Here is a 27849-nt window from a genome sequence, read left to right as displayed (position 1 = left end):
AATTTTCAGAGAATGATGACTGTGTGTTGCCTGTTTGGTTGGGCTGCTTGGCTGGTATGTTCACAGGGAATGCCTACTGGTGTTAGAGGCTGGGATGCAGAGAAACGATTTGGGAGTGGGTCAGGAGGAGATGGTCGGTCTCTAAGATCCACAGAAAGCATGGCTTGGGGAAAGGGAGGCTGCAAGTGGTACTCTGTTGCAGCACTATGGACAGTGCTGAGGGATATGGAGGAACAGAAAGAGTGGAGCATGTGCATGGGCAGATTGGCCTTCTAGAGGGCATGGCTTGTGGTTGAGCAGGGAGAATCCCAATAATTTTAAGGCAAAAACTCAGACAGTGAATTAAAGATTTGACATATTATAGAAAAAAAACATGCGTACATTTCTTAAACATAATAGAATATTCAACATTTTCATTATTTTAATATATGTATGAATTTTTAAAATTTTTATTTTATTATCTCATATATATGACTGTTTTTCCTGTATGTATATCTGTGTACTATATGCATTCTTGTTCTGGAGGAGGTTGAAAAGCCTGACAGAACCCTTGGAACTGTAGTTATAGAAGATTTTGAAATACTATGTGGGTACTGGGAATTGAATTCTGGTCTTCTGGAAGAGCAGCTGGAGTGATGTCCTTGACTGCTCATATGTCTCTTCAATTTAATGATTTCTATTTTTCTAGCTCATATTCCCTTAAAAATAACACAGCACAAATGAAAGGATCTGCATCATCTGTATTAGTGGTGATATTTTTAATTTTCAGGACACAATCAATGGTCACAGATAAGATATTCAACATAGATTGTTCAACATATTAAGGGAAGACTCAATTAATGTGGCCACCTGCTGTCACTATTTATTTTACAATTAGGCATTTATATTGAAGGTGGTCTTAGGAATAAGAAATAACATTTTAAAGAATTACGTTTGCAAAACAAGGAGGACCATATCAGATACAAAATGCAAAATCTGTTTCTTTTAGAGGTTGTGGTGATTTCTCCTACAATCCCCTCAGAATCTGTGGAGTGGAGGTCTCACTCTTCTCTGAAAGGAGCAGGCACCTTCCAAGAGAAACTTTCAAACAAACTCTGCTTTTAAGATGAGTTTGCTCTTTCTCTTCCTCCTTGCCTTCACTAACCCCCTTTTCATTTCCATTTCTAAGAGATTGGTCTGATCCTCCTCCTGTGTCTTCTGGGAGAAGCAGCTCAGGAAGTGAGTCACTGACAAGACTGCAATGATTAATTTACACACCCGCTGGGCAGAGGTGGACGCCTTAGTCAGGGGCCCTGTGAAGGGTGGGTGGCGAACAGTGGAAGCTGCTTCTGAAAGATGGCACAGGCAATGGGATTCCTATTCCTTGAAGATGATAATCCTCCTCTCTGGGTGTCTTTATTCAAGAGTTCTGTGCACCACAGGAGAGACAGTCAAGGGCTCTCACATCAATGGAAGCTCACATGGGAATTTACTGTGCCTTTCATAGGAAGAGGCTATTTTCCATAACACAGAGGCATCTGGGAGCTACTCACCTAGGGAAGAGAAAGTTATGCATTGTATATAATAATGAAAATTATCTATTTCCTTAGAAATAAAGCAGTGAATGCTTACTGATGCCACCTGAAATATCCTTAGTTCAGTATAAATGTAAATGCGCACATTAAAGTATTAAATCTGATCTTAACTAAATTCCACCTCCCAAGGGCATGCCACTATTTTCTTACCCATTACCAATTCAGTTTGCTTCCTCAAGTGAATGTAGCTGGGAACACAGGCTCCGTCCTCATTTTACTGAAATATGTATAGCACTCAAAACTGTGGCATTTTCAAATATACTACTGTCTCTGTGACTGTGGTGCAGGATATTTTACTGGCTTATAGTAAAGCTTGTTATTCAGCAGATGAATAAAAGAATATTCTAAAAGTGTCATTGTAGTGGAGAGGAATAAATTACCAACTAATACACAAAAGCAGATGAAATGGGTTCATGGAGACCAGAGTTTTTCATGAATGTTGGTTTTACATTGATCAAAATTTTGCTTGTTTATATACAAATGTTGACTAAAAATATCAAGTATTTTTGGAACTACAAGACATAGAAATCTTTGTGAAGAGAGAATAAGTGCTTCGTTAGACATAGCCACTCTAAAGGAAAGATGTTATTTTAAAATTCACAACGCTGGTAGTGCACCATTTCAAATTAAAGGTAGTCATCATTTTGAACTTACAGTTTATTTTTATGCTTTTAGAAGTATGTTCCATAGCACAGCAGAGGCAAAATTAGGTACTAAATATCTTGAACTCCACTCAGATATAATTTAGAAAATGTTGGGGAGAAAACCAAAACTCATGTTTTTGCAGGTACTCCAGATGGTTCTGAAGAAAACTCATCTTAAGAGTCACTGAGAATATAATTCCTGCAGATGCACTATGAAGATTAATTTGAATGTCACCATGATCCAATTGAGAAATTACCAAGAGGCAGAGAAACACACTTTTGAGTGTGTGTGCAAGGGCATCAATGAAGATGGTTTGATGAAGCCTGTGATATAGCGAATCCTTTGATGAACTTACAATTATGATGACACATGAGAAAGGAGACTTCTTTAGAAGAAAGAATTTACTAAGGGTGTGTCCTGGCTAATTTTATGTCAACTTAACATAAGCTAGGTTTATCGGAAAAGAGAGAACCTCAATTGAGAAAGTGCTTCCATAAGATGCATAAGGACATGGAGTTTTTGAGTTTGTAAAATATTTTATATGGTGATGTTGATGTTAATGTGTGATTATGAGTATGATCAATAAAGGAATCATTATGGCTTAACAGTGGTATGTTTGTTATGTTGACGGGGGGGGGGGGGTCAGTTGTCTTCGCTTGTTTTATGTCAAGTTGACATAAACTAGAGTAATCTGAAAGGCGGGAAACTCAATTGAGAAAATGCCTCCATTAGCTCCAGCTCTAGAGAATTTTTTGAGTTAGTGATTGATGGAGGAGGGCCCAGTCCATTGTGGGTGGTGCTTTCCCTGGGCTGGTAGTCCTAGGTTCTATAAGAAATCAGGCTGCCCAAATCATAGGGAGCAAGTTGGTAAGCAGCACTCTTCCATGGCCTCTGCATCAGCTCATGCCTCGAGGTTCCTACCAGACTTGAGTTCCTATCCTGACTTCTTTGATGATGAACTCTAGTTTGGAAGCATAAGCCAAATAAACCCTTGTCTCCTCTACTTGCTCTGCTCACAGTGTTTCATCACAGCAACAGTAACCCTGTCTAGGACAGGGTGTTTCCTTGGGCCACATCTTCCCCCAGTCCTACAAGCAGGTCATCTCACAGTTTCGTGTCTGTTCTGCCACACTCTCACTTCCCTGACAGATTTAAACCTTGGAGGCTATGAACTACAATAAATATTTCTACCAGATATTTGGTCACAGTAACACAAAGGTATCTCAAGGAAACATTAAAAGTACTTTATGAGGTCAAATGTGAGAAAATTAAAAAAAAAATAGATATTCTCATTTTACATAGCACATTCGTATTATTGAGTGAAAAAGGAAATTATAGTAGATATTTATTTATATGAGGGAGTTTAGGCTTATAAACATTTGAGGAAACATTAAAATAATTATGTTTCAATAAGCAAAATAAGTAAATATGTAGAAAACTCACAGTGTTGGTGAAAAGTAACAGAAAACTAAGAAATCTTTAGATTTGTGTAGTTCTAAATAAAATGCAGGGGAAAATCCAGCTCACAACCCATACTGGGAGAGTATGATTTCCAGGTGATATATAGGATGAGACCCCAGTATGGGCAGAAGGAGTGAGAAAGGGGATTATTTTATGAATTTGTTGACTTTTATTCTGCTTTCTCAATTCCACATCCCAAAAAGTTAGCAATGAGACCTCAAACCTTTACTAATGGAATCATTAATGTTCCCTTTACCTTCTCGGTCCTCTACAAAAATAAGACATCTCAGAAGAAAAAAAAAATAAATAAAGAGACAAACATCCAAACAACAAAAAAGCAGTTAGTCCTTCAATATTTAACAAATTAAAGAAATTTCATTGACACACACACACACACACACACACACACACACACACACACACACCAAAATAAATAAACAAACAAACAAAACCAAGATATCCAAAACCCAACCAAAATATGAAAAGCTCAAACATAAATAATAACTGCAAAATGAAAGTGAGAAAAAGGATGGATCTGGGTTTTGGGGGAAAATGGTGATCTATGGAAAAGGAAAAATGGAAAGTGGGGAGACAATGGAGGAAGGGAGAGCAGGGAGAAAATGAAAGACGCAGCTTCAAAGAAGTCAGGAACATTTTAAAGAACATTAGAACAGGGACATTGAAAAGGGAGCATTAAAAATAAAGAATGAATGTTAAGTTTTAAAATTCTGCCCAAACCAAACTGAGAAAAACCCAAATAAATAAATGAGAGAACAACTGAAAAGCTCAGCAGAACAACAACAAAAAGACAGAAAAAAGAACAGGAGCCAACAATGGCCAAGTACAGAATCACTGCCAGAAGCTTCAGAATGAGTCACAGTCCAGAAAGAGAAGCAGAGATAACAGAGGAAGGTGGTCACAAATGTAGCTTAGGGGGAACATTAATCAAGTACTGAACATTTAAATAAAAACATGTGTATCAAACACCAATAAATACATGGGTACAAGCACATTTACCTGTGCATGTCTAATTTGCCGTTCTTCATTTTGACTCTCCTAACAAAGTCATAATTACTTCCATAGCCACTGATTATAGACAATATATTAGAGGCCATGATCATCTCTGTATCAATACAATAGGTAAGATGTTGAATATAACACAAATAACTTTGCATCAAAATAAACCAAGAGCTGGTGGTAGCATCTCTATGATTTTCTTACCTGACAAGTTGATTTTGAGTTTACTTCTCCTGGGTGCCACTTGTCACGCTGAGGGATTAGGCAAGTATTGTTAGCCAGATTATGTCAAAGTAATCAAAACAAAGGAAGAAAAGAGCATGAAGAACAACAATGCTCTTCTGACTTATTTAATGATCTCTTGAGATTAAATAGACATTCATACAATTTAGCTCAAGCACATTCCTGCTTCAGAAGGTGTATCTATGCAACTCCATTAACCTTACTCCAACCCAGTCAAATCATATAGCCAAGAATGAAAGAATTCCAGGATTTTATATTTTAAATCATTAATCATTTGATGATGAATTTGTTGATACTAAATTTTTACACATGTGTGTGTAATACTGTTACTCATAATCCTCCCACACACAAAACAAAACAAACACAGCAAACAAAAACATGAGAGAGAAAAATAAAGCTTAGTGGGAAAGAAGAAAGTGAAGAAAAGAGAGAGTGAGATGAAGTATTTTGGAAAATAATAAAGGAAATAAAAATGTAGGATTCTGTTATGGATGGGACTTGAGGCTAATATCTTTTACAGATGTGGAGGTTGAGATTCAAGGGTCATCTGCATTGGCAGGGATAATGGAGAATCTACCACACACACAGACCAGATGTAGGAAATCCCATTGGTCAGCTCTCAGCCTCCGAATTCATAGCGACAAAATGATCTCTGTTTCTGTGTCTGGCTTTATTTTTCTGAACACAACAATTTAATTTCTCTGTACCCACACAGTTTTTAATTCTCAATTGTTTTAAAAATTGATATAAATTCATCAGTATTTGCAAGGGACTGACACTGCTTTTTTGCAAGAGCCACATTCTGACTAAAATTGGGAAAACAATATTGTAGGAGCCCACAACTTGTAGTTTGACTCAAGGTCAGAGAGTCAGAGCTTATGTTGCTCTCCAAGGCTGCATAATAGGGTGCAAAGGCATGGTTACCAGGTGTCTTATACTTCAAGGCCTAATTACAAGATGCTTTGCCATGGGGCATGGTTATCAGGTGTTTTGAAGGGTCTACACTTGGTTGTACATTGTGCTTTGATCTTGAAAGGGGGAGGTCTTTTGCCTCTCCCCTTGCTAGTATATAAAAAGCCCATTAGAAATAACTTCGAGGCTGCTGGAAGTCGGCCCAGGTCCCTCCTGAAGCTATCCTCTGTTTCTGTCTTTTTCTACACCTATATATTTCTATCTTTCACTTCTCAATTCTTCACTCTTCCCTTCAAGGGACCCTTAGACAATGTTGCTGAACCCCAACATTGAGCCTGACACAATTTATCACTGTAGTCTGTATAAAGTTTCCTATGATGTTTTCCATCAAAAGTGTGCTTGATCACCATCAGAGAATGTTGAAAGCTTTCACTAAGAAAGCTTGAGATGACAGATGTGCTAATCATACAGATTGAATCATTCTATGGGTATAACCAAGCAGAGCACTGTACCCCATAAGTAATAGGTTCTCTGTACTGCAGTAATAGGTTTCTCTGCTGATGCAGTAGGCCAGGTCAAGCCAAATTAAAAAACAAACAAACAAACAAATAAACAGGTTTATTTGAGCAAAGCAACTCCTGGATAAATCCTCCAGACCCAGAGATTGGGCCAGAGAAGTCACAAGGCCGAACTAAAGCAGGGAGCTTATATACCCTCTAGATGAGGGGTGATGACATGTCCTCCACAAGCTGGGTTTGTGCCCAAGTATTGTCAAATACTAATCACTTTAGGGGGAACTTGGGCTGTCAGCAACTTCAGGGGAGGAGCTGCTGCCGTCTCCAAGAATTCGAAACTGGCTTTTTGATGCCTTGTCTTTGGAGATTCTCTGAGAGGGTAAGGTTTGGAGAAAGAGGAATGGGGCTTTCCAGATCAAGCAGGAGTGAGCTGGAGGTTCAAACTGAACAATAAGAAGGACAATTATTATATGTTAAATAAAAAATAAGAAAGCTAGGTGAGGTAGCACAAGCCTGTCATTCTAGGACTGACAGCTAAGGTAAGAGATTCATGAGCTCCACCCCAGCCTGGGCTTCATGGTAAAACCACATTAAAACAATGAAATGATATACATTAAAATTTCAAAAAGGATTATCAATAATCAGTGTAAATATTTTAAATCTGTTCCATTTTGGAATTCTCTAGTTTCAAACCTCTTACCTTTTACATAAAGATTAAAAATGGATTTCATTTTATTTTGAAGAAATAATGGACCATCCCTAAAAGAAAACATGTTCTCTATCCCTCTCTTCCTGTCCTGATCACAATTTCTGATCATGTTAACGTCTAATTAGAGAAAATTTAATGAGGAAATCCACGACACTAATTCCCTAAACTCAAACTGACATTTTTCCCACATTTGGAACACAGGAGAGATAATTCAACTAAGAAATGGTCTGTTCAAACTTATTGTCCCTCAAGTCACAATGAACTCATGTTTTAAATGTAAACTGGGTGGTAAAGGGTGGTGTTTGCCCTTGTTACCTATGCAGGTACTACTGGGTATCCCCACTCAAAAGGAAAGGAAGACAATAGTGGTTCAGACCACAAACTGACACAAGTTCAAATGACATGCACAGTGTTACACACCTCTGTTTCACCCAGCTTGGATGTGGTCACTGGTCCTTAAGTCAGAGCTGCTGTGGTCATCCTATTGAAATCCTGAGGATACACATTCCTTTGTGGAGGGAAAAGTAAGGTGCTCACAAACCATCCTGCGATCTCCAGGCATCCCTTCTTTTCCTTGCAAGGTTATATAAGCAGGAAACAGTAAACCAAGGAATCTTCCAGAGTGTAGTTGCCCACTATTCCATGCCCATGGAACTCTGGTGCTGCTGTGTTCTTTCAGACATACCCATGCCCATGTCAATAAACCCAAGTAAGTCGTCATCACTTTTCTGAAGCTTGGAGAGAGTCCTTTAAGGGATGTGTCAGTGGCATGCCCATATGGAGCGAGTAGACATTTCTTTTTACTTCTTCTATCACACAGTGTCATCTTATATGATTAAAAAAAGTGATAAATAACTTAATTACATTTTAAACTCATAAGATATATGACACTTAAACATTCCCCATTTTCAAAATATTGTTTGTCATTTTCTTTCTATCTGAACCAAACTCACATTTTATTCTTACTACTAAGGAAGCAGTTTAGGTAGTCTATAGAATCATACCAATGAAAGAGTGAGCAATTTGAAGAATCTGAAAAATGAAAAACCTCTATCCTATACTCTAACACATATTAACATTAATAATTTAAAATCTAGTTTTTCTTCTTTATTCTCTGTAATTCAATGTAACAACCATATAGATAAGATGAAGGTGATTGGTAGTTTTATTAGGGCCTCTGGAAGGGATAAATCCAAATAATATTCTCACATTGGTTATATCTTCTCCATTATTTATCTGTCTAACTATATGAATTTCATGTAGTGCCTGTTAGATCTCAAAACCTGGAGCAAAGGCTAACTGAGGTGCGTATTTAACATATCAAATCAGATCTAGCTGCCAGGTTCTCTCTGCATCCCTCAGTCCCTACCTGTTACAAAGCATGGATGGCATACCCTATGGCATATCCCCTACCATAAACTTCTCCAACCCAGGGGCTGGGCTGCCCTTCCCCCAGCTGCCCTTTCCTATATAAGCCACCATTTTGGCTATTCATCCCATTTAGTCTACCCTTTACCTTCCTGGCCTCTTGGTCTCCTTTTCTCCTGCTCTCCTGGCTTTCCCCTCCTTTTTCCCTTACTCCTAACATGGCCCAGCTCAGGGTCATGTCAACTCTGGACTCGCCCAGATATCTCTGCCCCTACCTATATTCTTCCTTTTATCTACAAGAAACTTTCTCCTACACCATATCTGAGAAGTCATGTCCTACCTTTTTTATTTGTTATTATTCAGTGCCCAGTGTTAAATCCAAATACAGCCTGCTGTGCCATATCACATCCTGTAGCCTGTGACAATCATAGAACCCTATATTCTAAAGCTGATTCATTCTAAAGTCAGGGAATATGAGAACCCTTGGAATATTCAGGAGACATAGGGGAAGGAGCATGAATCCCTTTAAGTTACTGAGGCCTGAATGGTATTTTTAATAGAGTCAACTCTTAGTTCCAAAGCATCATGCATGCCCATCTCTGTGAGGCTCTTTGTACATAGTTAGTGTCAGCTGGAAGTGGTATCATACACAAGAGACATGTAGTTGTTGTTGAGTCAGAAGAAGAGCATTAGATGACAAGTGTTCCTTCCTTGCTACAACATCCCTTGCAAGTACTAAGAAATGAATGTTAGAAAGTAAATTTAGCGCCAGGTGGTGGTGGTGCATGCCTTTAATCTCAGCACTCAGGAGGTAGAGCCAGGCAGATCTCTGTGAGTTCAAGACCAGCCTGGTCTATAGAGCGAGATCCAGGACAGACACCAAAACTACACAGAGAAACCCTGTCTCAAAAAAACAAAGAAAGAAAAAAAAAGAAAGAAAGGAAAAAAAAGAAAGGAAATTAGCAAATACAGAGTGTATCCCATGTGTTGGTCTTTGATAACTAATTTAAATAAGCCATTTACTTCCTAGGAAAGATGCTTAGGTATTGTTCCCTTCATTGGTTCTGCAATGACTCCACTTACTCATAATCCATCTGAGGCTTGAATGTCAGCTTAGGGAGGTTCTTCAGACTTGGCTTCCACTAACTTTCATGCTGTTATGCTTCTCTTTTGATATTTGTATGTATGTGTGCTTAAGTATACAGCTGATGTTTTAATTTATCAAGGGTTTTGCAGTCCTTAGAAAGGACTGACCACTTTCAGACTGACAGTGACTAGCCACTTCACTGTTAAAGGCATAAATAAGAATGGCTCTCAAGGTCACTCATAATTGGATGGAGTTGACACTTATGATTCATGCATGCTGAAGTCCTCAAGATCCAGTACTCTCACTTCTGAACTTCATTGCAGGAAAAACCACTTAAACTAACCAAATGGTGTCCTTAACTCAAGCACGTTCCCTCAGTGTCTGTCCTAATTTAACAGACACTTCAAAGATGCATGCCTCTCATTTTATCTATAGGAAAACCCAATGGAATTGCTTCAGAAGTGTGCTCAGACACACCAAAGACTGTGGTTTTTGTCTTAGCTTTAATCAAAGATATTCAACTATGCACATTTAAATTCTAATGATATCACATCATGTAAAACAAAAACTACAGGTTCTGACCCATTATTGTTCACAACTCCACGATTCTCTAATGTATGTACAATCTTAGTGAAGAAAAATGCTGAAAAATAAAAGTTATGGAATTATAAAAATGTGACTTTGATATCAGATATGTTGAGATGTCAGGATGTTTAGATGAAAGATTTTATTTTTTACACCGAGTACAATATAGTCATTTAAGGTGCAAACACAAGTAGAGGGAAGAATATGCTCAATACTTTATAATGTTATTGATAAAATTTTGATTTTATAGTGGTCGGTTAAAGAAAATAATAGCTGACAGTTACAGAAAGTAAATTATAGTACTCTAGTGCTCCAGTTATTTCAGATTTTAAGGTTCTGCTTCATTGTGATATTCAATTTTCATTTTCAGTAAGTCCTAAATAAAAAGCAAGGTAATTTTATCTATTTTATATGTAGTGTTAAAGACAAATAATTATTAATTTTACAGACTATGAATACATTTTGAAATCCATTTTCACTGCAAAGTAAACAGCGAACCTCATATCATGGCCTAGTTCAGTGGAGCTGCTTAGGACTCCTAGCTCAGGAAGCAAGAGCAGTATCCTGTGTTCAAGAGAATACTGGAATACCAAAGACATCTAAATGATTGTGTGCTGGATGCTGCACTAGTGAGAGCTTAGGCTTTGAACAGGCGACAACAGAAGTTCAGACCCCACAGTAGGACTTCAATGTGCTGGAGTTTCTGCCTCTCTCCTTCTTCAGCTCATGCATGCTCACTGAGTTTATCAGATTTGGCAGGTGGATTTTAAAGGGAGCACAGAAAATATACTGATCTGTAGGTAGTATGTAAAATCTTTTCTTTCCCTGGGTTTAGTTAAACTAATCTTCTCCAACATGTCAGTAAATTGATTCTTATTCTCTTCAAATGAATAATATACCCATGATATAGTAATGAGGCTTGGGAATAAATTAGTATTCTTCATTCATTATCTTCTTCATAATATATTGAATTAAGGTTTTCAGATTCCTATCAATGAAATGATAACCTACTGATTTTCATTAGGAACTCTTTATACTAATGCTGCTGAAAGATTTTGAAACTTAATTTACTCAGAGTCACATACTAAGGCACACAATACAGATAGTACACTTTTTAAAAGCAAAAGCTACATTTATGTTAAATACTATTTTATTTTCAGAATACATAATAAACTCTTGAGGGTTGAAGTGTTCTCTCAACGGTTAAGAACACTTGTGGTCCTGGGAGACTGCAGGAGTTCTGACCCACACACTCAATTGGGTCAGTCACAACACCTGTGATTCCAGTGTCAGGGGAGCCCATGCTCTCTTCTGGCCTCTATGAGCACCGTCCATATAAAGAATAGGGAAATCTTTACAGTGCTGAAAATAGTAACACGCATTATATCTACATGTTGGTTATATTTTCACAAAAGTTCTTATAAGGCTTATAATTTAAATTATGTTAGAATATTTTCACAGATTTTTTTTTCTTCAAAATAACTCGGAAATTATTTCTTGAGTTTGAAAAGACAAACTTTCAAAAGACAATAAAAAGAAAACAAAATGTCTGATTATATTAACCTTATGTTAGTAATTTAACTATTATTTTGCAGTTAACATTGTTACTCATTTATATTCTGGCACTTCTGGGTATATATATATCACTGGATATATAACACACACTATTGAATTCCCTAGATTATTTAAATTGAGAAGATGGAGTATAGACATCACACAGCAACGTGTTCAACAATAGAAAATGCTCAGTTAATCTTGTTTCTTTTAAAATAGCTTTATGCTTCACATAAAATTCCTAATTTATTTCCACTTTTTCTTTTCATTGCTGAAAGAATGACCTGACCCATCAGCTACTCCTGACACCTACTGTGACTGCTTAATTGAAAGCCACTCAACTCATATCATCAGGGTCGTCTGCAGGATGCTGGAACGATCCAAGTCCAGAGCTCATCAGAGGTGACTTGGAGTTCCCAAGTCACAAAATCATTATCTAGTCTGTCCAGACACTCAGTGATAAGACAGCTGTGCTGGGCACAGAGATGAGCAGGTCTCCAGTGACCATTGTCCTAATGCACATTCACTGCATGCCATCTGCTAGGATTTTTAAGCTACTTTTCATTTGTCTAGTGCCAAATCCCACATTTGTTTTTCAGTACTAGACAGAACCAAAGAATATTTCTTGCAGGAATTTACAGAGAGAAAATTGGAAAAGGGGAATGGAGAAAGACCCTTTTGAATTAAACTATGGTCTGATCCCATGCTTCCCTTCACCAATCTTTGGAGGGAGGATTGGGAATGAGATTAGATAGGAAACCTGAACAGAGAAAGAAGAAAAGTTGGATTGTCTTCCTGGAGAGGAAAAAAATTATAAAGGAAAAGGAAGACTATCAGGGACAAGACTTATAATCACAGCCGTACATTAAGAGGTTCAACAAAATTAATTAAGAACAACAGGATGAGAGGCATGAAAGACTGTCAGTTCATTATTGGCTCATTTACTCCTGAGCTCATCACTTCAGCCAAAGACTGAATCATCACTTGTCATTCATAGCACATGAGTTAACATCGCACTTAGGAAAACAAAAGTTTAAAGTTTGTGTTTTACTCTTCTTTGGTCTTTTTTTTTTTTCTGACCCCCAGGCAACTTTATTTATTAACATACAATTAAAATCACATTTCAGTACAAGTAAAATACCACCACATTTCCCCTTTTCTATTTTAATAAAAAGGAAAAAAAAAGAAAAAGGTTATAACTAACAAAAGAAAAACTATATACAAAAGTACAATAACTATATACAATATATACAAATAATAAATGTCTAAACAATGTCTAGTCCATTTGTATTTGACAAATTCAGAGATAATAATTTCATTATCCTATTTTGTTAAGTCCAAAATGTATCTAATTCACTTTCTATCCTAATTAATCTTCAACTATAACTAACTAACCTTCAACTATAACTAACTAACCTTCAACTCCCTCAGAGACCCAAGAAGGAAATAATATTAGCTAACAAAAATAAAAACAGAAAGTGCATGCAAGCAACTTCCAAAAAATTTGTGAGTTGACAGAAACAGCCAGCTGCCTGGACAGTCACCTGAGGTTTTTCTGCAATGCTGGGGCATCATCTTCAGCCTATAGGCTTAGCATATCTGACAGTCTCATTTGTGAAGTAGGATGTACACAAGGTCAACAGTTCAACCTCACATTGGGTGAGAGCAGTCCATGCACCAGAAACACCTGAATTCCACTAGTGTCATGTCATGATTCAGGATTTTAAATTCTGGAAAACGTTGATGGTTTTTTAATTCAGCTCTCCATTCTTCTTGGCTGTGTACATATGGCTTCATCTCAGCATCCCGTTCTTCTCCACATCTCTCTATCAAATGCCAGTCTACTATTGAGAGGCGTGAGCTTAGTTACTCTTCAAGAATAACTGTTTCAGCTGCTGTTCCATAGCACATCAGAAGCCATCGGCCCACTGCCTGTTCAGCTGCCTTCGAAGAAAAGGGCACTGTACCTTTTCCGAGTTGCGAAGGCCACGTCAGGGATGGTGCCATATTGTCCTGGCCTCAGAAGATGCCTTTTGATAAAGCCATAACCACGCTTGTTTAGGCACTGAGAAGCTTTTGTAGGGCAAAGGATACGGTCAACAAAGCAAAGCGACAGCCTACAGAATGGGTCTTTTTTTTTTTAAATACAGACACACTCTTTCCTTGTCTCTCTGTATCTGTTTCTCTTTCTCTCTCTGTCTCCCTCTTAGCTAATCACACTTTTCAGAGATAATATTTTTAAAGCTAAAATACAATAATATTAAATATCATTTGTTTGTGCCTTAAATCTCTTAGTGTTATGCTTATAACTTCAACTTTTGCTAAGCTGCATTGTGAGTATAACATTCCCTAATACCCTCAGATTCAACAATTTTGTCAGCACATTTTTTACCTTGTTTGACATATTTATTTATCCATATATTTTTCTGTCATGTGCCATATTTTTCAAATTAATGTTGATATCTTCATTCACATTTGTTTGGCATTGAGTTCATATATCACCATTAAGGTTACTGTATAGCTCTGTCTCCCTTACTGAAACATTCCCTCCAAAAGGAAGGATTGTTACAAGTTATGAGGACTCCCAAAGAATTTATATGAACCAGGAGCTGCTTCTGGGGATTTTTATATTAGCAATAAACAGTTGCTATGGATGAGGAAACTCTTCAGTATAGCCCAAATTGCTCAGAGGGTTCCCAGAACACAGTTTAAGTGAATTGTCACTGCTAAGGGTGATTCTGTTACTCAGTCCTCACTCATGTTAACAGAATTAACCCCCTTCTAGTTCATCAATCTGGGATTGACTCAAACTGATTCTTTTATGTGTTGTCAGCACCATAGTTGGAATGAAAACATCCTTGTATACCTAAGCAGAAATGTCACACAATGCAACATTAACTTCACATTTACAAGAGAAATATTCATAATAACATAATAACATTTTCTCTGTAAGCTTAACAAACATACAAACTATTGACCTACGCCAGGGATTCAAATTTCCACATCTACTTATGACCGTCAACTTAATATCAAGAGGCGTTTCAAGACATTCTGAAACAAGAAAATGAAAAGATGTAGTGCTGAACTTTAATTCCTGAGTATTTTGTCCCCAAATGATAGATCATCTTAATTACTTGATAACACTAGAGCACTCCTACCTATCCAACTGTAAAAGGATCAATAACAGTCACACTCCGCATCCCAGGAACTTGAAAAAATTAATACGATGGTGTTAATGTGTAACATGGCTGAGTGTGACTTACCATCTGCATTAGCTTTTTATCTCCAAAATAAACAACTTAAGTCTGGAAAGTGTCATTATTTTTCCTTTGTGTTTGCAATAGACCACGAGAAGTTTATGAGACACTCAGAAAAGTAGATATTGGAGTGGTAAAAAGAGAAGGCTTGTTAATGATGGCTATAAGTCGAATGGCAAAGAGACCCTGTAAAAGAAATATCTAAAAAGCACCTACTTAGTATTGGAAAGGAAAAATAAAACACAAGCTAGGAAAGGACCACAACAATACATGGACATAAAAGCCAAACAAAGAAATAAACAAAGTGAAAACTGTCTCCCCAAATCCCCACAGTGAAATAGCTCACATGAAATCAGGCAAGATATGGAAGAATTATGACAACAGAGGAAAGACAGTCACCTGTTATTGAATGAGACTGATGACTGGGAGTAATACCACAAATACAGGCATCTTAACAGAGACAGGAGTTAAAGAAAGCCCTTCTTTGACACCATCTTCACAGGGTAATGGAGATGGTACCTGCCTAAAGGCAGCACTTCCAAAGCAACATCAAAGGCAGTGCCATGTTTGTAGCATTGGGGCTGTGGTGAATAGATGTCAGCAAAATACTCCAGTGCAGTAAATTTTGTAAAATAGTGAGCAGAGAATAACGAATAACAAAATCATCCAGAAAGAAGGGTTATACTTGTCCAGAGTTGCTACAACACACATTGAAAAACATCCAGTATAACAGGGTCACAGGACAACAGGAGGAGAAATGTGGGGACCCACAGAGGTTTCCTAGTGAAATCTGAGCTTGCTTTATCCAGCAGGGCTACATTAGGTGATAGCTAGACCACATGTATGGTTACCAGGTGTTTGGAAGGGTCTACACTTGGCTTTGCTGGGGGGAGTTCTTTTGCCTACCTCTTGGCATTCCTATAAAAAACTGGTGGATACTGATCCAGGTCCTCCCAAAGCTATCCTGTGTTTCTGTCTGTCATCTCTCCGTTCTATCTTTCTATCTAAATATTTCTTATCCCTCTCTCCATAAGAGTACTCTGGGAAGAAGTGGGAACCAGCCTCCCATAGAGAAACTAGTATCATGAAGATCAGGGGTAAAGCATGTTGTTAGGACAGAAAGTCTCATCTAGGCACCATCAGCTTCTCTGTTACATTACTGAGGGAACTGGCCCTGCATAGTCACTGGCCTTTGACTCCTCTGAAGTCCTTGATCTGCTATTCTGTGTTAATATATCGCAATAACAATTATATATATATATATATATATATATATATATATATATGCATGATAACAAAAGCAAAGCATACAGCCATTCTGGATACAGCCTTCTCTATCATACACACACGTGTGTGTGTGTGTGTGTGTGTGTGTATTACATACATATATGTATATATGTATATATTACATATGTGTATTTATACATACATGTGTATATGATATACATGATAGATATAAAGACTATATATATACTATACAAACATTTATTTATATAAATGCTGAATAGAATTTAAATCTCATCTCTACTCACTGTCACTAGATTTAGAACTATACTCCTTACCTCATTAAATTTCTGTCTGAATGCTATTTTCAAAATGATGCATATGTAGCTTGTGAGTTCATAAGCTCATTTTTCGTCTACAGCACCATCATCGAGCCCATTATGTAACTTGATGTTTACTTGTGCTTGTTGTATTTTCTAAATGCATGTTACTATCATTATTTGATTATTTTCTTCCCACACTGCTTCTTTTACCCAGCAGTCCTGATTGACGGCATTGCCTGCACAAGTACTAAGAGTAAACCTGCATCCATGACAAGTGCTTTTGAGTGAGTTTCTTAGTGTTGGCATAATCTCACTGTAGCCATTATGGTCTACAAGGTCAAACTAGAGGACAGTTCTGTCTTGCTGGAAAGGGAAAGTGGAGTTCAGAGAGTTAGGAAACTTGCTAGAATTCAAACGCCAATCACAACAGAAGTAAAACTCATGTCCGAAGTGGACTTTATGCCTGTTTTATGCTTCAAAGGAAGAAGCACCAGGTGACAGAGCGTCCTTCCAAGGGAAGACTGTCCTGTGTGTGGACTGTGGTGGGCCCTTGACTTCTGTTTGTTCTAGATGTCACAGGCACCCTCATGGTTTAGCATGAGATTCAGGTAAGTAAGGAAACTCAAGTTATTAGCAAGTTCAACTTCAGCTTTTTCTTTGTGAGCTAAGTTATATAAAATAGTTTATAAAATGAAGTTTCTTGTCCAAAAATGCGTTCCCAATCAGATAATTCTAAAAGAATAAAAACTAAATAACTGAATAATGTCACTGCTGGGGAAAAAAAAAAAACAGCGTCATAGTGCCAAAGTATATTACTTCTGCCTTGATATTTCTGTTATCTATTCATCATATATCTGTCACCCATTTTTCTGTTAATCTGTTTAGCTAACATTTATCAATCTACTATCTACTTAGCTATCAGTATTTTCATCATCTTTATCATCTATCAACCTATCTATATCTATCATTTATCTCTATGAATTTGTTATTATCTTTCAGTTGTCATCTATTTAGGTATCTGTCTATATATCATGTATCTATCATCTATCTTTCTATCTATCATTTATCTCTATGTATCATCTATCTCTATTTATAATCCATATATTTCAATCTGTTATCTATCATATATCTGTATCAATATCTATTTATCTATCATCTATCTATCTATCATCTATCTATCCATCCACCTATCAATCATGTATCTTGTCATAACCTATCTACCTACACCATATATTCTCTAGTTAGCCCCTCTATTTATCCATCCATCTAGCTATAAGCTACTAATCTGTTATCTATAACTTATCTATCTATCTATCTATCTATCTATCTATCTATCTATCTATCATCTATCTACCTATGTATCATCTACCATCTATGTATATATTCACTAACACATACCACCACACAGTTTATTATATTTAAGGTCATTTGGTAAGGGAGAAAGACAAAGCAAAGTAGGCTGTTCCTTGCTACAGAATCACACACAAGTGCTACACATCATATCCTGTGGATTTATGACTAAACAAATGGATCAAGAATGCATTGGAGTGAAACTCTATTTTATAGATTCATTCATCATTCAAAGGACCAGTTTGTAAGCTTATACATCAATTACATAGTTCTACCCTAAGTTCTAAGTGTCTCATAGAGGAAGACCAAGATTTACATGTGGAGCTAAGATGACAGCAGATTTTTTTTTTTTTTTTTTGCTGTAAGTTGGTCATTTTCTTCTCAGAAGATATATAATGAAGGAGACAAGCAGGAGAGGGGACATCTTGGCTTATCATATCAGTTTCATCCTGTGGGTCAGGACTGCTTTGGGATAGAATGACTCTTTCACAGGGGTCACCTAAGATCATTAGGAAAAAAAACAGATATTTACATTATGATTCATAACAGTAGCAAAATTACAGTTATAGAGTAGCAACAAATATAATTTTATGGTTGGGGGTCACCACAACATGAGGCACTGCATTAAGGGATTGCAGCATTAGGAAGGTTGAGAACCACTGGCTTAGTGGCTTCTACAGAAATACAGACTCCTACTCTTCCCTTTACCAAAACAAAAAAGGTATAAAACATTATCCAATTAACATGATTCTATTATATTACCCAAAGACACTATTAGAAATTATGTGTTCAAATACTGTAAATTGGAAGAGTGATTTTACTGTTTCCAATTAATTTCAACAAAGACAATTTAATTAATGATGGGAAACAAATCTCTAAAAATGATATTTTAGCCTAGAACAAAGGCACATAAAAGATATTTTCGTAATGTCCTCATTAGGAATTTATGATTTCTATTTCTCAGCACTAAGTACAAATTAAAATGCCCACACATATAAATACATGTAATGGATAACTCACTGAGTATAGGCTAGATTTATCTAGTTCAAAGTTTCAAATGAACCTAGACCAAAGTGATTTTTTTTAAGTTGGTATTTTTTTATTTCCTCTTCATCAGTTGCTTGTCATGGGACAGAAAGATATTTGGATGTCATTGAATGAACACAAGACACTGTGACTTTGATTAAGCCAGTAGGCCATTTAGACTACATGATATTGTTCTTTACACAAATGTGATCTGATTAAAAAACAAATGTGTAAAAAAAAGGTGTATCAAGAAAAAGGACAAAGAAATACAATGTCTGTTGGCAGTAGAGTAATTAAAAAGAAAGCCTTTTTTTTTCCTGTTGTTTCTTGTGTTTTATTAACTATAGAAAGGAAGTAGAATAACCCTAGCCCTCTACCAACAGATAAATGGATAGTGTGTGTATATATAAACAGATGCACATGTGGGTACAGTATAACATGCAAAAAAGAGAATAGGAAAAGCTCAATGTAAGGGGATGAGAAATAACTGAATGCATGTATCTGGCATGAGATATAAAAAAGGATATAAATCAAATTGTTTCTCTAGTTCTAATTTTGTTAGATTTTGTTTTGTTTTGTTTTTTGGGTGGTGGTGCTGGTGTTGTCAAATAAGTACCTAAATATATTCACCACTAAATGAAAAAAGTATAATGTGAAGCTTTACAGATTTCATTTTGAATGCCCAATCTTAGTGTTCATTAAGTTGTATAGACTTTGGGTGTGGTTAATTTTAGTATGTGATATTTTTATTTACTTTTTAAGTTTTTGTAATAATAAAGTTTAATTTAAAAAAAAAGAAATTTAGATTGTAAAGATGCAGGAAAAGCTTGAAATCATGGTGTGAAGCTCCATAGTGCTGACCACATAACTGACAATAGACAAGGGTCTGCCATGTAAAAACAGTTCTTACAAACTTGAGAAGCAAGAGGCTCTGACACAAGTGCCCCCAAGAGCTGGAGACTCTTATTTACAAAGGAAGAATGAGAAGGTTTCCATGGCCATAGCCATGATGAACAACTGGGAAGGAGCATCTAAGACTTAAGAGGACTATGACAAAGCATCTACTTATTTCAAATATAAACACTAAGTCCCAATTTTACAGTAGCACTTGATAAAGAGAGCAGCCACAGAGCCAGGATCATCAGAAATCACCTGTTTTAAGTCAACAAGATGAAGAAATGATTGAAGAAGGTTAACTGGTTGTGAAGTGCAGGATGGAATCCCCATGTTTCTGATAGCAGTACCAAAGGTAGATGCCCAGGGCAGAAGAGAAGAAAGATCACCAACTCTGAGGATGGCCGAGATGTGTACATAAGATAATTTGAGATTTAATTCGTAGGATAAAGGCTTTAGGGCTTGCTGATGTGATGTTGAGGCATCAAACCTGAGAGGCACTTGTGTCACTTGAGATTGAATACCTACAAGATATCCAGAGCTTCACAAGAGATGGCGCTTGCACATTGACTGGAAGCCCTGAGTGACTACATTAACTTATTAAAGGTAACACAGTTTTCTAGAAAAGAAACCGAAACAATTCCTTTAAGAACTTCATTAGGAGAGTTTTAGTATCATGTTCACAGGCAGCCATGATGGGATCCTGGGAGGCAGTGAATAGCTCAGTTCCCTTTGGTCCCCAGGAAAGAGAAGGAGTTAGTTGTTCTCATAGGTTGCAGCGAGCAGTGAGATGGTTTCCTTGCTGATGACCTATTTAAGTGCTAGAATCTAGGAAGACACTGATAAGGGCTATCTATAGCTCAAGGCCACTTTGGATCTGGGCAGTAGGAAGATGGGCAAGCCTGCATCCACAAGGGTTGGAGGGATTCAACTCATTTTTAAAGCCCTTCAAAGTCACAAGATACATGGTTTATCAGCTCTGGGGAGAGCTGCAGGAAGTCATCCTCTGATTTCTGGAAAAAGAACAGACAGCAAGAGAGTTGTTACCTAATGGTATTCCAGCAGAAAGGACATGTGAACTAGAGGTTTCAAGCAAAGAAGAGGGAATAGGACTGAGGTCAGCAACACAGGTCAATTTGCAATTTCTCAGAAAGTGCAAAATCCATTCACTTTCTATTACTACAGTATACATGTCCTTGAAGCTGTCAAAAGTTTTTTTTTGTTTTTTTTATTAATTTTTTTTTATTTATTTTACATCCCAACTGCAGTTTCCCTACCTCCTCTCCTCCTGTTCCCTCTTCCTGACTCCAATCCACTCCTCCTCTGTGATGTTCAGAAATGGGCAGGTGTCCCATGGGTATCAACAAAGCATGGCAAATCAAGTCGAGGTAGGACTAAGCTCCTCACTTTGTATTAATGCTGGGCAGGCTACACAACTATCTACAATAGCTACACAACTGTCACACATATATAGGGGGGCTAGGTTTGTCCTATGTAGGCTTCCTAGCTGTTGGTCCAGAGTCTGTGAGCTCCTATGAGCCCAGGTTAGTTATTTCTGTGGGTTCCCTTGTGATGACCTTGAGCACCCACCCCCCCACACACACACCTCATACAATTCTTTCTCCCCTTCAATGGGGCTCTGGGAGGTCAGTGCTTGGCAGTGGATCTCTCCATCTGCTTCCATCATTTACTGGATGAAACACTCTCTGATAACAATTAGGGTAGTTACCAATCTGACTTCAGGAGATACCCAGTTCAGGCACCCTCTCCACTGTTGCTAGGAGTCTTAGATGGGGCCATCTGTGTGGATTTCTGGGAGTTTCCCTGGCACTAGATTTCCTCATGAACCCGAAATGGACACCCTTATCAAACATCTCTTTTACTATTCTCGCTCTCCCTCCCACCTCCAATCTGCCCAACCTGACCCCTCATGTTCCCATCCCCTCTGCCCCTAGTTTTGAAGTTTAAAAATCCTCATGATATGAGAGAGCTGCCTGTGAGCTGCACCACCACCACTACTGCCACCCACTGGAGAAAATAAATCTCTTCTATTTTCCCTTCCCAGGGAAATTCATATGTCCCTCTTTGAGCCCTCCTTTTTACCTTGCCTCTCTGGGGTTGTAGATTGCAGCATGGTTACACTTTACAGCTAATTTCTACTTATGAGTGAATAAATACCAAGTTTGTCTCTCTGGGTCTGTGCTACCTTACTCAAGATTATTTTTTCTAGTTCCACACATTTGCCTGAAAATTTCATGATGTCATTTTTTTACTTAGCTGAGTAATAAGTCCATTATGTAAATGTGCAACATTTTCTTTACCTATTCTTTGTTTGAGAGGCATATTGGTTGTTTCCAGGTTCCAGCTATTACAAATAATGATGCTATGAACATAGTTGAACAAGTGTCCTTGTGGTATGATTGGGCATCTTTTGGTTATATGATCAAGATTGATATAGCTGGGTCTTGAAGTAGATTGATTCCCAATTTTCTGAGAAACTGCCATATTGATTTCCAAAGTGGCTATACAAGTTTGCACTCCCACCAGGAGTGGAGGAGTGTTCCCCCTACTCCACATCCTCTTCAACATAAGCTGTCACTTGTGTTTTTGATCTTAACCATTCTAACAGGAGTAAGATAGTATCTCAGAGACATTTACATTTTCATTTCCCTGGTGGCTAAGGATGTTGAACAATTCTTTAAGTCTATCTTAGTCATTTGAAATTCTTCTGTTGAGAATTCTATTTATATCAATACCCCATTTTTTAAAATTGGAGTATTTGGTATTTTGAGGTCTAATTTCTTGAGATCTTTATATACTTTGGAGCTCAGCCGTCTGTCAGATGTAGGGTTAGTGAAGATCTTTTCCCATTCTATAGGCTGCCATTTTGTCCTATTGACAGTGTCCTTTGCCTTACAGAATCTTTTCAATTTCATGAGGTCCTATTTATTAGTTGTCAGTCTCAGTGTCTGTACTACTTATGTTATATGCAGGAAGTTGTCTTCTCTGCCACTGCACTCAGCAAAGATACTTCTCACTTTCTCTTCTATCAGGTTCAGTGTAACTGAATTTTTGTTGAGGTCTTTGATCCATTTGGACTAGAAGTTTGTGCAATGTGATAAATAAGTTCTATTTGCATTTTCCACATGATGACATCCAGTTATGCAAGAATCATTTGATGAAGATGCTTTCTTTTCTCCATTGTATAATTTTGGCTTCTTTCTCAAAAATCAGGTGTTCACAGATGTGTGGATTTATGTTAGGGTCTTTAATTTGGTTTCATTGATCCACCTGTCTGTATTTGTGCCAACATTATGCTTTTTTAAATATGATAGCTCTATAGGAGAGCTTGAAATCAAGGATGGTTATACCTCCAAAAGTTCCTTTATTGTTTTACTTAACCTAGGTTTTTGTTTCTCTATGTGAATTTGAGTATTGTTCCTTCAACTTCTGTGAAGATTTCTGTTTGAATTTTGACCTGCAGACTGCTTTTGATAAGATGGCTACTTTTACTATGTTAATCTTACTGATTCATGACCTGGGAGATCTTTCCATCTTTTGATATCATCTCCAATTTCTTTCTTCAAAGACTTATAATTCTTATCATACAGGTCTTTCATTTGTTTGGTTAGGTTTACCCCAAGTTATTTTTTTATTGCATGTGGATATTATAAAGGATGTTTTTTTCCATGATTTCTTTCTCAGCCCATTTATCAGATGCATATAGTGAAGATACTGTATTTTTGTTTGTTTGTTTGTTTTTTAGTTAATCTTGTACCCAGTCATATTTTTGACTGGTAGTATTTTAGGGGGTCACTTATATGTACTATCATATCCTCTGCAAATAACAAAATATTGACTTCTTCCTTTCTAATTTATATCCACTTGATCTGCTTTTCTTGTCTTATTGCTCTAGCTAAAACTTTGAGTACTATATTGAATAGATGTGAAGAGAGTGGACAGCTTTGTCTTTTTCCTGATTTTAGTGGAATTGTTTAGGCAGCTCAGCTGGCAGGCCAATGACTCACCTGTTCTTTCCACTGGTGTGGACCTATGGAGTCTTCTGGAGTTGAGGGGAAGGACTGGCCACAGAGAGTATGATGAAGTGGGTAGGGTTGGGTGGTGGAGTGGGTCTTTGGGATAGAATCCAGTGGGTGGCAGTGGTGGTGCTGGTGCAGCCCACAGGCAGCTCTCTCATGTCACAAGGATTTTTAAACTTCAAAACTGTCATTTGACTGTATGGTCAATATATCTGTTCATAAACATTAATATGAGAATAACTAATATTTTGTTTGTTTGGATAAGAACTTCTGTATTTCAGAGTGACAAAGTGAGCAATACAGGATGATACAGAATTTCTACTCTGCTTGCCTCCACATCTGCATGCTGAGATTACAAGCATGAACCACCAAACAGGATTTATGCATTGTTGCAAATGGAGGCCAGGACTTTTTTTCTGCATGTTAACCTTTATCTACCAACAGAGTTACAGTACTGTAGCTAGAGTTTTCCTGCCTGGCCCACGGTCAGGGCAAATCTCTCTCACCCGCCAGTCCCACAGCCATTCAGACCCGATCAAGTAAACACAGAGACTTATATTAGTTACAAACTGTATGGCCGTGGCAGGCTTCTTGCTAATTATTCTTATATCTTAAATTAATCCATTTCCATTAATCTATACCTTGCCACATGGCTCATGGCTTACCGGGATCTTCCCATGTGGCTTGTCATGGTGGAGGCTGGCAATGTCTCCTCTCTCTGCCTTCCACTTCCCAGAATTCTTCTCCTTGTCCCGCCTATACTTCCTGCCTAGCCAATGGCCAATCAGTGATTTATTTACTGACCAATCAGCAACACACTTGACATATAGACCATCCCACAGCACAGTACCACTTCTTCTTATCATATTTAAATAAGAGCATGTTTTGAAAGCATGTGTCATAATAGAACTGAGAAATTGGAATACCATGGACAGAAAGTTATACTGAGTCTTCTAGTAAGGAACTGTGCTCATGAATAAGAAGAAAGAAAAAAAAAGAAAGAAAGAACCAGAGAGATGAAGACACCAAGAAGGAAAAAGTGGATGGAATTTCTTCTCAGAGAGTAAAATAAATTCATGCACCTACTGGGTCTAGGCTTATGCAGTGATTAATGTGTTATCTAATACAGTCAAGCAGAGTGTGACATTACAGATCCATTAATCTCTTATAAGAAAATCATGACCTCAAACAGATGTTTTTTAACCTTCCAAGACCTAAAATTTAGGGAAGGTGATAGATATCCAACCTCTAAAGTGAAGTGAGAAATTGTGGTTAATGCTGCATACTGATTGCCTTGGGCTGAGGATTTGTGTGAATACATTTTCAGATACTATAATATGGCTTCACAAGTGAAAAAAATCATCTTCTTTAACAATGAAAAATGAATGCATTACCAAGAAGCTTTTCAAGTTTCAGGTTGAGCAACCCCTTCAATGACCTGAGGCCTCTATTCACACTTTGAGCTATTTTCCTGAGCTCTATAATATGGTAAGAGGCCAGAGGCTGAAGCACTGGGCCAGACACAACACTATGCAGTGTTGAGTGATATTTTGGTTGTGTTCTGACAAATAAAGCTTGCTTGGAGTCAGAGGGCAGGGCCAACCACTAGCTGACCAAAATTAATCATAGAGGTTTGAAAGACTGTAGAGAGAAGAGAGTCATAAAGAGGGGCAGAGAGGGGATCTTGGCCCTTATGGATGGAGGAACCAGAGATGTAAGAAGTGACTTTGACTACTCCCCTGTTTCTCTGATCTTTCAGGTCTGTACCCCAATATCTGACTCCTGACATTTTTTGATAAGATTAACTAGATTAATGCTTCACCTGAAGTCCAACTCAGGGCATGAATTCACCAGGTCACTCCTTCTTCATGGCTTTGCAGCCACCAACACCAGCTGGAGTTGCACATGGGAACTGTACTCAGTGGAGTCACTGTGCTTCTGGGTGGCTTTTCCTTTTCTTCCTCAAGCCCTCTGAGTGAGTCTGGGATTTTCCTGTTGTAGCCTCTCTACAGCAAACTCCACAAGCCCCAAACTCCACAGGTACCTGGGCTCCAAACTCCACTAGAGTTAGTCCCTCACCACTTGCCAGCTCTGCCTTTAGGCAGGTCTGTGCTTTCATTCCTTGCCTATTCATTACACATGCTGCTTTTCCACATTTCTTGTGTCTGCCTTTCAGATGACTAGCTCTTTGGCTCCTTTTTCCCTATGGGTTGTGGGCTTCCCCTGAACACCCTCATCAGGCTGCTAACATGCGATCAGTGGCAGCTGTCCTCAGCCAGGCTGTGCACTGCCTGTGTTCTCTGCCCAGAACAGACAAGAAAGCCTCACACTTCACTGACATTGTCAGCAGAGTTGGTGAAACAACTGGGACTTCTTAAAGGGGGATTAGATTTAAGAAAGGAGAGAGAAGAGGTTGAAGTGGTTAAAAATGGGAATCATTATGATGGACTGAGTTAGGGCACTTTATAGTTATACAATGGATGGTTTGAAAATGCAACAATTAGATGAATGGATAATCAGCCTAGAGAGGATTGACACAATGTCAATTATCAATTTGGTAATTCTCATTTTATCCCTAAAAATTGTTTGATATCAATATCAAATATGAAAAATTGACGGATAAGATAAAATCCTCAGAAAGACAGATTAGTGGAACTAAGAAAATATTCACATGCAGACAGAGATGTTTAGAGTAGAAGTTATCACATCAGGGCATTACAAAACTGAAGGAGTGAAGTCCAAGGTTATTAGAAAACCAACCTTAATTTATCCAGTTATCATTCAAGAATGACAACCAGATGACAGGTATGCCCAAGGCTATTCATGAGTCAAATGGGAACTGATAGAAATGTTAGATTTGAAGAGATTTAAGGAAACAATAGTCTTATATGGCATGCATTCACCCTTTGTGAAGCAGATGTTAAATTCATGGTCCACTTGGAACACAATTATAGCACAAGACTGAAAAGATTTAGTTATAGCAGTATTGGAATATGGTCCTCAGCTACAGTGGAACACTAGGTGGGGAGATAAAGCTAGGGCCGCTGAACAACAAGGTAGGGTAAGAGGTTATGAGATTTTCTAAGATCAAATCCTTGGTGAGTGCTGTTAGGCTGATGTGAAAAGACAGGTTATTTGATGATCACATCTTGTTCCTATACCACATATCAGCTTTGAATGCTTAGGACAAGATTCAAAAATCAGAAAAGATGTCTGAGCTATTTACTAAAATTATAAGAGGCCCAAAAGAAACCTTCATTGAATTTTCGCAAAGATTGACTTCAGCTGTAAATAGAATGATATCAGATCCAGAAGTAAGATGAACATTAATTGAATTTTTGGCTTTGGGCTTTTGAAAATGATAATCCACAATGCAAAAGGGTAATTGGGCCTTTAAAGGTAAGATCAGCACCCATGAGTGATTGGATCCAACATACAGTCAATACTGACTCCCATAACCATGATTATCCTTAGAAAGGAGAGGCTTGAAGAAAAATCAGAATGTCACATGTTTCAATTGTGGTAAACAAGGTCATCTAAAAAGGGATTGTAGGCAGGGCATTCCTAGAAACAATATTTTTTTTTCTAGAGATAACCTAAATAGAAAGCCCCAGCCTTCTGGAATATGCAGAAGGTTTGGCAAAGGCTGACATTGGACCAATGAATGCAGATTAACAAGGGGCACAAAATGTAAACCTTTACCATTGGGAAATAGCTTCAAAGTCTCTCACAGGCTCCCATGTGAAATTTTGTTTAGTCATTCCCTATCACAATGGGGAACACTCCTCATAGCAATTAAAGGACTTAATGCCTATTATAAAAAAACAAAAGAGAAAAACATACTTCTCTGGATGGTAGAAAAGCATTAGAAGAGAAAATAAAAATATCAGGAGAAAACAAAAAGTGAATATGTTGGCATACTTTTATAAATTATCAAAGACAAAAGCTCAAGCTCCAATTAAATGACATTGTAATTGAAGGTTTTTAGACATAGGGTCAGATGTAACAGTAATTGCACACAAATCCTGGCATCAAAATTGGACTCTTCAAAAGGTAAACATTCAG

Source organism: Peromyscus eremicus, chromosome 1 (assembly GCF_949786415.1).
Source record: "Peromyscus eremicus chromosome 1, PerEre_H2_v1, whole genome shotgun sequence".
NCBI lineage: Eukaryota > Metazoa > Chordata > Mammalia > Rodentia > Cricetidae > Peromyscus > Peromyscus eremicus.
This window is presented reverse-complemented; position numbering follows the sequence as displayed.